The sequence below is a fragment of the Falco peregrinus genome, chromosome 3, assembly GCF_023634155.1.
Source record: "Falco peregrinus isolate bFalPer1 chromosome 3, bFalPer1.pri, whole genome shotgun sequence".
NCBI lineage: Eukaryota > Metazoa > Chordata > Aves > Falconiformes > Falconidae > Falco > Falco peregrinus.
In genome coordinates this window covers 118,098,380-118,113,398 of record NC_073723.1, presented here as the reverse complement: position 1 = coordinate 118,113,398, position 15,019 = coordinate 118,098,380, and positions in this window count along the sequence as shown.

Sequence of the window (15,019 nt, the reverse complement as noted above, 5' to 3'; positions counted from 1 at the left end):
GCCTAATTACTCAAGTGACATTAAGTTTAGATTGATCTGGTTTTCCTCATCAATTTTTAAATTCCATTATAAGGATCCTGCTTTGTACTTTGCTCTCTCCAGGCTACTCGCGCTCTTTATCTCCCACAAATGAGGAATTGAACATATTCCTGAAAACTGTTAAAGCAGAAATCCTTGCAGACGCTAATGTGGTGTTGGGGTGTTGGTGTGGAGCAGTGCCGGGGTATTTGGGAAGCTGGATGAAAGGCGCCGTGGTGGTCCCCGCAGTCAGGTCACGATGTAGGATGCAAGAGATGACACCACTGGCGGGCGGGCTTGGACCACATGTCAAATTGGAGTCAAGAGCTGTAGCTGATGGCTACAATCCCCCAGAAAATCATGGCATTTTCTGACTGTTCAACAACTTTTTAAAGTTCCCGGTGGCTCCTCTGGCTTCTGGCAGAGCAGATGCAGCTCAATATCTCCGTGGAGCCCCCTCCCCAGCCTTGCCTTCCCTGGGCAGCTGCTGCCCACAGCCTCCGCGGGCACCTCGCTTTTGCCAGCAAAAACTTTGTTCACAGACCAGGCTAAGGAATAATCCACAAGGAATAATTTACAGCTGATTTACCTCCCTTTCTCTTTCAAAAGAATATCCAGCAGCAGGTTGCAGTTTCCTTTAATTCTTTTGCTGTTGAGAGGAGCTGATAAATATGTTTAAGTCATGATCAGGTCTGGCTCTGCTAGATTTAGTTACTGGCCCTGTGTTAACAAAACATGTTTTCTGCTGTGGCCAGAGCAGGTTCGCTGGGTGCTGTTTCCGTGCCCTCACTGGATTACCACAAAACTACCCCCACTGTGAGTATCCTCGGTACAGCTTGTTTGGAAAACAGTCAGTAGTAAATCCATCTTGATTCTTCCTGGTAGTCAGGGGGGGTTAATGTCTGGTTTCCCCCTGAGTCAAGTGGCTGTTCCTGAAAAGGCACGTCAAGCCCAGGGTCACACGTTACCATGTGCAGAGAAACAGCGACGGGGTTTGATGCGTGACCTGCTGCCGAGTGTGTAGCCTGGCCCATGGAGTTTGCAGGTTGAAATGGAAGTTTTCACACCTCCGGGACTGACCACCGAGACCTTCGGGCTCGGTGTGACACTGGTGCCGCCGGGCTGCTGGGTACTATGGGGGAGGCACTGGGCTCCCTGCGGACGGGCTGGTTCCCGAGACACTGCCCTCTCCCCTCGGCAGCTTTAGCATCCAGGTGCAGGCTCTGCCTGCTGCCACATCCTTTCACAAGCGAGGTGGCTCTGCCCGAACCTGTCGGTTCCAACAGGACAGTCCCCCTGGAGGGCTAAATCGCCACGTCTCTGAGCGCAGCCTTCCTGGTTGCCTTGCCACAACTGGGTGTCCTCCAGCAAAGTGCCCAGCCGCCCTCTCTTTGGCTCATCTCCTAAAGGTTGGAAACAATCGGCTTTTTGAGCGTGGTGACAGCGATAGAATAATCCTCATACTACTAAAATTAAAGGGCTTTCTGAGAGGGGGAATAATCCTCGGTCTGCTGGGGTGGTAACAGTAGAGATGGAGATCATGTAGGAGCTGTGGGATGGCTGCTGCAGGTCAGCTTTCCTCGTCCTCACGCCTTCCCTTGCAGGGTGGGGAGGTGGCCTCGGTTGTCCAAGACGCATAAAAACCAGGTAGCACTGCTCCGCCGTGGGATCCAGAGCTCAGCTGGGCACTTGAACCCTCTCAGAGCCTGTGGGAGCTACGGGAGCTTCCCTGGACGTCGAGGCTCTCATTTGCAACGCGACCTGGGCAGGCTAGGAGAGGCGAGCATGGCTTTCCCAGGCTCGAGAGCTTTCTGAAATTTTGTAGCTGCCCGAGGTTTTGCACCTGCACATTTGGGTGCTCTTGGCTGGGGGATTCGAAAACCTCAGAAGAGGTTGGTGTGGAAAACCTCCTTGTAAAGAGCCTTTGAAGCCATGGTTTGGGGGCTGGGGGCAGTCACTCGGAAAAGTTTCTAGACTGATTGGGGAGGCTGGGAAAGTGGGGACCGTGAGGGACTTGCCAAAGGGATACAGCAAGCCGGCAGCAAAGTCAGAAGTAGTTCCTGGCACTTGAGTTGCGGTGGATGATGCCGCGTCCTCTGGAGCTACACCGGGGTTGGGATAAACACACGGAGTTTTATCTCCTAGGAAGGTGCTGAGATTGTACAAATTCTCCCATCCCCGTCTGAACAGACGAGTGATATAAAATCCATCACAGGCACCTGTTAGATGAGCAGCAGTCACAGTAAATCTGCACCTAAATGAAAAACCCGAGTATGACATATTTTTGTATTATTTAACTGAGATTTTGCATCTTGGAGGGAGGAGGGGCGCAGCAGCCAGGGTGCTGCTTTTCTGCAGAAATGTTCCAAGCACTAAAAGGAGAATTTATAGTTAGCGCTAGGGGGGAAAATGCATAATTCATTTCTCAGGCTTTAGAAGGCCAAAAAAAGAGGGGGAAGAAATAAAAGTGGCATTTCATTTGTACTTGCACTGTGAGCTACAGACAATCCCCCCCCCAGCCTGCCCAGCTGGGCTGTGGGGGAGGGAAGCATCTCCCTGCTGGGGAGTCAGGCAGAGCTGGAATTCAGCATCACGGTGCAGGTGTGTTTCGGAGCGGGGAAGGGGCTGGGTTATTTGTGGCTGTGAGTAATGGCACCTGAAAATCCTGTAGAGGGAGGTGAGAATAACTGGGACGTCCCAGTTATTCTCACCTTATAACTTCACTTATAGGCTTCACCCGCTGCCTGCAGAAGGGGAATCCTTCAGCCAGCCTTGGCAGCGCCGTGTCCTCATTAGCCAAATGGGTGTGAAGTGCTTGGATTTAAGATGCTGTATGACAGTAAAGTGCTATTAGTGTGTAAAAGAAGCTGGTTTCATTATTCCAGTAAAGAGAAAAATATCCCCCTCGTAGACAGGTGAGATAATGAATCATTACCATCTTACTATTACATTTCATATGCCAGGGCTGTGCACGTACCCTGGTTAGGGACCATCCACGGCCTTTATCAGCCAGCCCCTGACAGCAGCAGCTTGGCTCCTCTGCCAGCCTCGGCATCCCCTCTGCAGCACCGATGGCGCTGGGGGTCCCCCGGGGACCTTTGCACAGAACCAGGGAGCACCAGAGCCACAAGCAAATCCTTTCCGTGCCAGGAGTGGCTGTTCCCCTGCACAGAAAACTTGGGGTTGTTCCCAAAGAAAACAGAAAATAACAGCTGGGTCATTCCCAAAGCTTTTCCCGACCAGCTGCTGGAAGACAGCTTGAAACCCTCAGCACAGCGGTTTTTCTTTCCCAAACTTGTGCCAGTCTTCCTGTGCTCTGAGATTCACGTTGTAGCCTGCCCTTTATTAGTGAAAAATCCTCAGTAGGTTATACACTAGCAAAACCAAACCGCCAAACCATCAGAGAAAAAACAAAGACAGGTTTGGAAAGGTAGGATTCAGGGATGGTGACCCATGGAAGTGGGTGTGCTGAAGGATGCTGGGGGCGCCCAGCTGGGATGGAGCATCAGCAGCCAGAAAACTGAAGCTCCAGCATTTGGTGCTTTCAGATGCTGCTTTTTTTTTTTTTGCTTTTTTTTTTTTTTTTTCATCTTCTTTCACTTCTTATTTCTTCTCTGCTGCTGTCCCAGTTTGATGTACCTTTGCTTAGTGCTGGGCTGGGAGCTGAGCCAAGGGGAAGAGCTGTCTTTTGCAGCTGGCATCAATATTGGTCCTTGGATAACGGCTGGCAAATGCACTTGCCTGAACTGACCAGAGGATAATATTTTTTTTCCCTTCCTTTCTAGAAGTTGAAAGTATCAGTTTGTGATGAGAGAATTCAGCTTCTATTGATCCCAGAGCCTCGATTCTGCTCTCTAAATTCAGCATTAATAGCAGGATCTTTGCAAAACTTTGTAAAAAGTCAGCTTTTCTCTTTTAGGATGCCGCAGGGTTTGCCCAGACCCATCGGGCTTCTGCACCCTGGTGCTGGGGAGAGGGTGGGATCACTCTGCTTGCCCAGGCTCCTGGGGGAATTTCAACCTACAAAGGACCCTTCCTCATTCCCTGGGACCCTTCAAGCTCTCCTGAGGGGCAGGAAATCCTCCTGGAAATGCCCACAGATACAGGACTATTAAAAGTAGGTTTGCTGAATTGAAGATGCTCTTTACTTTTTGCTCTTTTATCAAACTACTTTATATTCTTATTACTGTATTGACATCCTTCTCCCCCACTCCAATCTAGTTAATTTTCAACTGTTAATCAGGCAAAGCACTGTGGCACGCTCTTCTGTAATTAAAGAATTAAAGCCATACCTGAAGAATGCAGACGTGATGGCAAAATTAAATTATTTAAATAAAGCCAGGCCATTAATTATGCATGTCCTTCAATCTTTCGTCTCTTGATAAGCTCCAGCAGCTTTTGGAAGGGGAAAAAAAAGAAGTTTAAAAGTCTGTGTGAATTAATGAAGCATGAGAAGCTGGGATGGGGTACAGGGACCACCGTGTAAATGCAGTTTGCAGTGGGGGTGGATTTCTTCGTGGTCAGACCGGTCATAGCCCCTGGGTGGCTCTCGGTGGAAAGGATGGTGGTAGCTGTGGACCAGTGAAGTGGTTTTGGGGGGCTACCACAAAAAGCCTGAACTTCCAGCCTTCGCCCTCTTTGCAGGCAGTGGAGGCCTCTTCTCTGAGCATCTCTCCAGGCTTGGCTCCTGTAAGCCACAGCAGAAAAACAGCCACAAACCAGGCTCTGGGAGATGCAGCTTGAAATAAATGATGTGCCAGCAGTAGATCTGAGGAAAGACGCCGGGAACCCAAGCGAGCGGTGGGGAGGGATGAGTGGCCAGGTGTTTCTCTCGTTCCTAGGTGCCGATGCAGGTCACTCCTGGCAGCCTGGGCAGATGTCTGCTCCCGCTTAGGGACTCCAGGCTGTGGTCCTGGGGGGGCGAGAGGTGGCTTTGATCCACGGATGGATCGTGCAGGGATCTTTGATCCACAGCCCAGCCTCCAGATGGAGCCGAGGGCTGCAGGAGCAGTGCCAGGTCCTGGCTGCTGGCCTGGCTCCAGGGCCACTTCTCAAGAGCATGGATCCAGGAACGGATAGCTGGGCACGGATGGTGGCCTCCATCCCAGAGCAGACATCTGCCAACAGTAAGGAATGGCCTTCACATGTGGAAAAATTGATTTCTGGCCACAAGTTCTTCTGAACTGGTGTGATGCTCTGTAGCCACAACCGGCTGGCTGCTAGCCGTTCCCCTCGGCCGCGGTTGCTGTCAGCTCCTGTGGTGGGGCAAGGGGGAACAAATTAAATGCTTTATTTCTGTTCTGAGCAAAACAAGCTGGAGGACAGTTCACTGTTCCCTTCTTTTACCACCTCTCTAGAGAAGCAGGAAGCTTTGTGCTTTAGAGAATCCCGTCCCTTCCAGACCCATCCAGCCTGAAGATGTTCCTGCCTGGCCCTGAGGTACAGCCTATAACAAAATCCTGCAGGGATTTAATTATTTATTTTTTTTTACCTGTATCCAAAGCAGCTCATTCTGGCTCTGGAGCCAGGGCTCGGGACTCCAGAGCAGCTGTGCCTTTGCATGTCGACTCCTGTCCTCCACCAGACAGGGAACATATTTTGCTTGATTATTTCATTAATCCCTTTAATTATTTCATAACGCTTTTGTTATCTGGTTAGGAAGAGCAGATCCTCACCCACACCCGCAGGGGTGCCCAGCCTGGTTCCCTTGGCAGTTTGATACATCAGCACCAGTAACCAGGAACGACAGAGATGAAGCACGGGTGCTTACAAACCGGCCTGAAGCTTTAAGAAGGAATTTGTGAGCAGTCACAACCTCTTTGGTACCACCGGTGAGTATCTCCATGCAGCAAGTGGCAGTTGCCAGCAGCCTGAGTGAAAACGCCTTGCTGTTCCCAGGAGGGACCTGGCTTTTTTGAAGTGGCCCCAGGACTGTCCCCTGGCTGGGGACAAGGTCAGCCATCCATGCCACCCACACCAGTGCTGCTGTAACCATGGGGACAGAGTCCTGCTTGCTCAGGCAGAGGGGAAAGTGGTTTAAGATGTGTTGGTTTACACCTAAAGGCGCAAAGGATGACACCAACTCATCACAGCTCCTGCTCCACCCAGCTGTCAGGGCCCATCGTGGTGGGACCAGCCATCATCTTCACCGCAGCAGCCAGGTACCTCCCGCTCTCTGGTGTGTGTGCAGGTGTTTTACCTTGCAAGTCCCATGTGTTCACCCGTGGGACATCCAACACCATCCAAACAAGCCGCTGAGCAGAAGCTGGTGCTGTCTCTGTGGCCTTGGCTAGTGCAGATTAAGCAGCCACCAGTGAATCTCCACTGAGGAGGCAAAATAGCAGGGACACTGCTGGAATTCTTGCTTTATTGCATTTTGTATTAATTAGCAACAATTACATCCTGTTATTAAGAATGAAAAATTGGGCAAGGGGAATGCTGCAGCTGAGATTCCAGATATCAAATTAGGAAGCTTCAGCACTCGGGAGTCAGAATTAGGCGTCACAAAATAATTACGTTATTTTGGCTGGCCTTAGAGGGGCTGAGCCCCTCGGGCAGTGGAATCGCACCCAGGCCCATCCCCAGTGTGTTACAGGGCCCCCTGCACCGGCAGGGATGGCAGCCCCTCTGGTCTGACTCCATCTCTCCTTAAAAACGCTCTCTCAGAGAACCAAGAGGTTCTGGGGCATTAATTGCTGATGGGGACAGGAAGGAGGAAGGGGAGGTTATTCCACAGGACAGGATTTTTTTCGTCTTCCCATCATTAGGACAACCAGGGGAGTATATCCCTGCTTACAAGTGCTGGACCAGCAGAGCACGACACCCTTTTTCCCTGGGCTGTTGTGCTTGGCTTCCCTCCCTTCGCTTGCTAACTGCAGCCTTACTCCTGCACCGGCTAGCGCCCTGCCAGCACAGCGGTCTGCAATAAATATGTCAATAACAATCTGAAATCATCAGGTCGTGATGCCCTTGGACTGGCTTTATTGAGTGAGATGAGTTGAAATATTTATACGCGATAGCTGCGCTGGTAGGAAAAGAGTAATAGAATGGAAGGAGGCTATTAATGTTTGACAAACAGATTTACTTGGATGTAATCAAATTGCAACATATGCTTGGGAGGGGGGAAAAATCAACAATTTTAACGAATTGCAGTGCAGACATGGTTTGTGGTAGCCAGCCCGTAACTGTATTTTGTAGCAGTTTCTACTGAAAGACAACATTTATAGCAATCACATTATCGCTTACAAAATTAAATGATGCTTTTTTTTTTTTTTTCTTTGGTAATAGGCACAGTAATTCTCTCTGCTTTGGTCGTGAGGACGGTGTTTTGTACAAGCGGCTCGGTGTTTGTGTTGGTCTGAACACGGGACTGGCTTTGGGAGCCGGCAGGCTCAGCCCTGCTGTGCAGCGGGGTAACGAGCCACCCACTGCCTCAGTGCTCCCCATTAGCTTAAAGATTTTTTAGGATGCTGGCCAAGATCGGCCCTGGGCCGCGAGGTGTGAGAAATGATGGCAAAACCCCTCTTAACTGCGCTGCTGATGTGGGCTTTGGCAGCAGGCAGGGGTGCGGGGGCCGTGGCCATGGAGCTCTTGGCTAGGCAGTGGTACACACTCGTCTCAGGGAGTGTTTAAGTCCCCTGTAGCTGCTGCTTTTTGCATATATCGATGCTTAAGCATGTGGGTAACTTCTCCCCGTGCTTCCCTGGATTCCTTAAGGCAGCCAGGACCCATAGATCAAGCAACCTGTTGTGTGAGAGGGGGCTGGGGAGGTGCATTTCCAAGGGATGCTGGGCTCCTGACCCGAAATGCATCTGCAGTCTTATCTGCCTACTGATGTCTGTCATGGGCTTTCAGGAAAAAAACATATTCGGGAGGACCTCACAGGTTTTCTCCATGCTGAAATGCTGCCTCTTTCCCTGTTTCATGGTAAAATACAGCCCCGAGCTCTGCCCTGGGTCTGCTGGGCAGCACAGGAACAGCACTGAAGTGCAGCGGGGTGACAAATACCACAGGCGATGACAGGGAAAGGCTCCTTACCTTTCTGAATCTGGCACAGCTGATGGACTCAACCCAGGGAGAGAAAAATATAGTGTCACATTCCCACTCAGAAGGGGAGAATTAGGGCAGGGGAGAACAAGCTGGAGGGGATATTTTTCTATGTCATCCTAAAAAGCATGTCTGTGGTCATTGAAGGGCTGCCTGGGGGCGGCTGTGTGGTACCCTGCTGCCAGCTGGGCTCTGCGGCGGTGACAAGAATATGAGGATGCTCTGAGCTGCACTGGCTGTCACCGAGCAAACAACACCTGGGACGTGCAGCTTGTTCTTCGGCTTTTGTTGGGGAGGGAGGAGTGGCAAACACCCCCACTGCTCGTTTCACACCAGATTTACATAGTTCACTTACTAAAACCGCTTTTAATATTGCATATAGAGAAATCTTACTTAAGTGGCTGTTCTCAGGGAGGCTTTGTTCAACATCTGGCTTTGGGGAATTAGCTCCTGTAGCCTGGTTATTTCCCCAGCTTTAGCGATGAAGTGATGGCATGGGTTTTTTTGGAGGCTGTGGGTAAAAAAGAGAAAGAAAGAGGGTGCTGGAAAGAGAAGGGAGAGTTTTGGCTCTGTGCAGCTCCCAGATGTGCTCAAAGTCACAGCATGAGGCAGGAGAAGCACATGCAAGAGGGTGCTTGGAATGGTCGGACGTGCTGGAAGAGTTGGAGATATGGAAGATGCTGACTTTTCCTTTTCCACCAGCAGACCTCCTGCCTCCAGAAGCAGGTGTCTTAGGTAGAGGCTAGACCCAAAGACTAATTTGAATCAGCCAAAGCAAATTGCTAGAGCGATCCCAGGTGGGTTTGAGACAGCAGATCGCTACCACTGAGCAAGTCATCCCGAGCTGTGCCCTAGCTTCACCTTGGCCCGCTTGCCTTTCTCAATAATTTATGACAGGTGACAATACAGCAGAATTATTTAAATGGTGGCTCTCTCTTCCCTTCTACCTTGTATTATCTATCTTATTTTCTGTTTCCATGTGTTATTCATAAAGCTTTTCATGTCAGGTTGTTTGCCAGCCAGCTGACGGGGAAGCCTGTGGAGGCAGGCAGGTTTGTTCTGCATAAAAGACCATAAATAATCTGAAAACTGCCAAGCGGTAGCACATTTCAGGGACTTGTGCTTAATACTGGGAGACTTCCTGCAGCATCACCTTATATTTGCAGCCACTGGCAGCTAACTTTGGGGTCTTTTCCACTGCACCAGCTCATTTTCTCCTCTGTTAGTTCTCTCTGCAAATTAAAGGACAGGGAAGGTGATGTTCTAATAGCATCTTAGTATCTTTTCAATAGACCCCCCGGGAGAAGTTCATTTCTGATCAGAGGCATCAGCATAAAACCCCCTTGGAGGGTGAATAGGCGCTATGCAGGGAGCAGTGAATTCCTTCTGCTGTCATCCAGCTGTACAGAACGCTTCAAAACAGGGAATAATACAAGCCCTTTGATCTACTGGTGAAAAAAGTCCTGCAATTTAGCTCTTGACAAGAAAATCTAATTTGTTTTTAGCAGAAGAAAGCCATTATCCCACTGCAGGAGAGAGGCAGAAAAGCAGCTGCAAGGGGGATGCTGGGAACAGTCCCCTTGGTGGGACCTGGACCAGAACCAGGAGGGGAAAACTTTTTGTAGAGGCACCCCTTCTGCAGAGCACTTTGGGCTGAAAGGGAGAGGCCAGGCTGGGTGCTGGGGATCCTGGGGCAGGACGGGAACAACCTGCAGCTCCTCAGCAGGCACCGTGTGCCTGGGCATTGCCGCGGCTCCTGCGGTGCCAGGAGCAGCTGCAGGGGAAGGGATTTCCCCCAGCCCCTACTTTGGCATCCAGCTGGCGACCGACCACATCCACCCTCCGTCCCGGGTTCCTCCAGTCTCACTGTGCCATAGGAAAGGGTCTCTGCAGTCTGTTTTCTTTGCTTCCTTTTTTTTTTTTTTTTTTCCCTGTGAACTTATTCTTGGTGCTTAAGAATAAAAACTCCAACCCCACAGTTCCAAGAGGGAAAAGCTTCATGCAAAACGCATCTACCCCCTCCCGAGCTCTCTGAATAGAAATACATACATCTGAGATTCCACTTTTTTGTCAGAAAAACCATTACCCAGAGGGAAGATACGCATCAGCAGGAGACTAAGTATTGTGCTTCCACACCCAGCCTCCTCCCACATCACCGCTCCCTTGTTTGGGCTGGCAGGAGCAATGCTCCAGGCTCATGATCCCCAGCATCCCACAGCCATGGGTCAGGCTTCTTTGTGCAGGGGGGTGTTTACTGCGTTGCGGAAGGGGTGGGCAGCACCTGAACACTTGTATTCTGCAGCCCTGCTCCCCCTTAGGGTTGTGGTTTTCTAGGGAGCTGGTTTAGCAGCAGAGTTGCTGGGGTTATAGGAGGGGATGCTGAAGGATGGAGCTATCCAGGATCTTGGGCAAAGCCATGGGGGTAGAGAGCCTGAGCATCCCTGAGTGATGGAGCTATCCAGGATCTTGGGATAGAGAGCCTGAGCATCCCTGAGCGTGCTTCTGCCTTGAGCACATCTTTCTTTTCAAAGAGGAGTTGAGAAGGAAACGGTTTCTGTTGGGGCGAAGGGCAATGTTTAATAGGCGGCCCTGGATGATCTGGGGAGGGCACAGGAGAGCAGGATCTGGCCCTGCACACAGCCCTGCTTGCAGAGGTGAAGTTCAGCCGGACTCAGGGCATGAAGGAGCTTGTAGCAAAGCTCATTCTCTTGAAACCCATGAACTAACCCAGGCTGTGTGTGCGAGCGAGCTGGCAGTTCGTGATTGCCCGAAATCCTGAATAGCTTTGGGTTTCTTTTAAATCAAATTGTGAGTGAGCAACTGCTCTAACTAGGAATACATGGAGGCTTCATTAGGAGGAGAGCAGACTTTATTTTATCTGGACAGCTATCTGATCAGGGCGGTTGGAGGAGTCAGCTATCGCGCTGTGCAGCAAACAGAGCTTTCTGCTAAATCCCTTATTCTTTCTTCCTTTGGGCAAAAACAGACAGAACTTCATTTTCTGGCAATTACGCTGAACGGAGAGCAATAAATAACCCCAGCAGCAATGCTGAGAAGGAGGGATGGAGGAATAACAACACCCCATGTATGCTTGCTCCTGAAAGCGTGCAAGAAAAGCAAGAGCAGAAGCTTGACACACCAAATAACCACAATTGCTGGCAGATTTATGGATCCCACCATGATATAGAGAGGATCTGAAGCTGGGCAGGGCATAACGTAATAAATCAGGCAAAACCAACAACCCACATGCTGCCTGCTTCCTTGTGGCAGGTTGCTGTAGGCGTCTATTAAAAATTAACAAAAAGCGTTGAGGACTGGCTGCGCTCATTGGCAGTGTAAAGATAAGGCAATTGGTGTGTTAATGTGCAAAATGAAATAGAGAAATAGAAGTTTCTTGCAAATGAGAACACCTGCTTCTACTCAGGTAATTTAATGAGATTTTACCCTTGACTTCATCCAAATTAGATGAGAATCACCACTGTATTAAGTGATGGCAATTTAATATGTACGATTAGGTTACGCAACTTTGTATTTTAGGCCAAATCCTGTTTCTGGCTCCCCACAGAAGATGCTGAGTGAGGCCACGAGGGCACAGAGAGGCTGCGGGCCATTCGCCGCTTGAAAGGTGAGAAGCTACAGTTTGCAGGAACTTTGAGATTTAAAGAGATTTTTCCACTATAAGGGCAAATTATCTTTTCGGTCCTTCCCTCCTGCCGGCGCTAGCCCAGCCCTTACTCTACAGCAGTGGCTGTGCTGGAGCATCCGACAGGTTTCCCTTTCCCTGCTGCCCCATTCCTGGGTGGGAGATGCTGGGGGGCGAGCGGCTGGCCCCAGGCTGCCAGCCCCCGCGCTGGTAGCGGGGCTAGGGCTGCAGGGAGGGCTCTGGCAGTGCATTGGCACCAAGGTGCCACAGCCAAGTCCAGCTGAGAAGCCTCTCGGGGGAGAAAATGAACACCCAGAGCTGCCTTCCACCAAGGAGCTGCTGGATAGAGCGATAAAACAGCGTGAACTTCGAACTTGCAAGTGTGATAAAAAAACCTGGCTGTCTTTGAGAGAAGGGGTGTGGAATTTAGCTATATTTTCTGTATATGAAAGCAAACCACGATCACGAGCAGAGCTGTGCTCTCCAAACTGGGGAGCGGCTGTAGTCCCTCAAGCCAGCCCCGGTTCCCACGTTCTCCACCATGTGCTACAGTGTGATGCTGATTAATTCCTTTTTTCCTTTCTTTTCTTCCCCTTGCAAATGGTGACCTGAGCTGGCTTTGCAGCAGCGGTGCAAGTGGCTGTGCCATGTCACTGTCCCCCAAATTGGGCAATCTCCCGGCAAGAATCTTTTATTAACCGCTGTGATGGGTAGCGAAGCCCAGTGGGGGTCGGGGAGCTGAAAACTAATCCTTCTGCCTTCTCCCTTGTGTCCTCTTATCCAGAGCATCATCAGATGAACAATGTCAGGTCCCCAAAGGTGGCTGGCAGCCTTGCAGAGTGTCTCTGCTGGCCAGTGGTCCCCAGGGCTGGGGAGGTGTGTAGCATGAGCCCAGCCGAGGTGGGTTCCAGGGGTGGCCACGGTGCTTTTGATGACCCCATCCGTATTCAGGTCGGGAGGTGGTGGTGGTTACCGGTAACACCGATGGGCCTTTTGCACCGGTGACTTATCACTGCTGGAGCAGGGCACGGGATGCAGTTTGGAACGGAGCAAAAAGGTTTCTTTTGGCCATGTCTGTCCCTGCTGCGGAGAACAGAAGGAAACCAGATGGACCAGGGGGAGAGAGCAGGGGAATGGCAGCCCTCGGGCTGCTCTGCCCCAGGCAGAGAGGAGGAGAAAGTCCTCATCCTGTCCTCGTCACCTCCCCAGCCACGCACCTTGCTGGCTGGTCCCCAAGCCCCTCCGTGAAGTGGATGATGGAGGTGGGACTGCCACCGCAGCCCCCAGCCCAGCGACAGGCGGGTGCTGTCACAACAAGTGTCTGAGCTGCTGCTTGTTAGCTGGGTTAAAGAGGCAGCTGAATGCATTAGTGCTCCGTCTGCCTCCATCCCTCGTTAATTCCCTCTCCTGCCTCCCGCCGCTGTGTGCCTTAATGCTTGTTACGTTCCCCGAGCATCCCAGAAATGCCTGAACCCATCTCTTTCACAGCAAAGTAATTAGGACAAATGCTTTGTGGTTTTATATCTGCCAAAGGGCTTGGTGGTGGTTATGATTCCTTATCAGGTTCATCCCAGCGGTCCCAGCCGAGAGTGTGGCCGCGCGGTGCTGGGATAGGGAGAGGGGATGCTCCCTGCGCCCTTCACGGGGAGTCTTTCTGGGGAAAACCAGCAGGAAAAGGGCAGGAGAGGGGAAAGAAGCATGAAATGACCCACCCATGGTGACAGGGCAGGGCAGGCAGGGAGCCCGCGGTGGACCAAGATGCCCCATGCGCTGTGCCGGGTCCTCTATCCCATGGCTGGAGCAGGGATGGGGGCTCCAGGTCAACCTCTCCCCCCGCAGCCATCACCCTGGCCTCGGGGCGTGCAGCGTACCTTTCCTCAGGGTCACCTCCTCTTTGCCCTGATGGCAGCAGTGGGAAAGGTGGGACCCTGGGGATTCAACAGGGATTCGGAATGGCGGAGAGGCGCCTTCCCTGCAGCAGGCATGCTGTGCCGCCCACCAAGTGCTGGTAAGTTCTTGGCTTCAAAGTGAAGTTGCAAAATAAATCCAGATTTCTTATTCAGGGAGTTAATCACTTGAGCTCATCCTCTTATCTCCGGTTCATAGGTGTGTGTGGGCACGCATCCATACATGCTTTCAAAGGAAAAATAATTATTGAAGAGATAAAGCTTTCATTATTTTTAATAGCATCAGGTCCACCCGTTGAGTTATTACAGTAATAAAAACTAATTAGATCCCTGGTGATATGTTCCCCCTGTGCACACTGCCTGCCTACCTTATCGATTGTTATTATAAAAACACATAACTGTATATCAGATCATTGGTAATAATGGGTGAGCCTTTTCCACTGGCGGATAAAACAAAGCGCGTATTTCATATCAATAACTGTTTACTCTTATTTAAAAAGCTGAAGGGAAAAGCCCCGATGTATTTGGCAGCTGTAGCTATTTGCTGATGTACAACCCATCAGGGGTCTCTTTCCTCCCCTCCCCACGGAGCTGGCAGTGCCCGGTGCGGGCTCAGTTACACCAGAGCTTGCTGCAAACGCCTCTCGTCTTTGCGAAAAAGTCTGTGTCAAAGCAAACAAATCAAAACACAGATTTTGAAGGTGTCAAAACATTTTCGGTTAGATTTTTGAAGTTTGTAGTTTTCAGTTTGATTCGTATTTTTGCACTTAGGAATGTTCTGTGGTGTGCCGTGGTTCCTTTAAAAAAACAATTTAAAGCAAAACAATTCGTTTGAGGTTGAAAAAAAATGTTTCGTTTATTCTCACCAGCTCTCTAAGACATCTCTAATTTTTTAAACACTTTTTTTTTCTTCCTACTTTCTAAAAAATATTTCCAGATTTGAAAGCACCAAAAAAATCAATTACTCACCTAGCCCAATTCGTAACACACGTTCCCTGCTGATAAATGCAGGCAATGGTGCCTGCCAAGTACAACTGCTGAAAACCTACTAATTACCAGTGCCGGCATGGTAATCTCCAGCAGTACAGGACTGTGTCATCTAATTAAAGCCCTGCGCTGCCGGGATGTTTGGCTGCCCGGTTTCCAGCCTTATCAGATGGATGCAGCGCCTGGGCCAGAGGAGAAGACGAGCGATTACAACACCCCAGACGCAAAAGCCAAAGCAAATTTACTGTAGTGATACGACACGGGCATGTTCCAGCACTGGGGGAAAGGCGGGTGGTAACGCGTTACTGGCTTGGATATGTAAAAAGAAGCTTTAAACGCTTGTGTGTGGCTAATGCTGACGCAATATTGTTTTTACTGTTATCTCTGCGCATGCCGCGCTGGAGATGGATATATATAT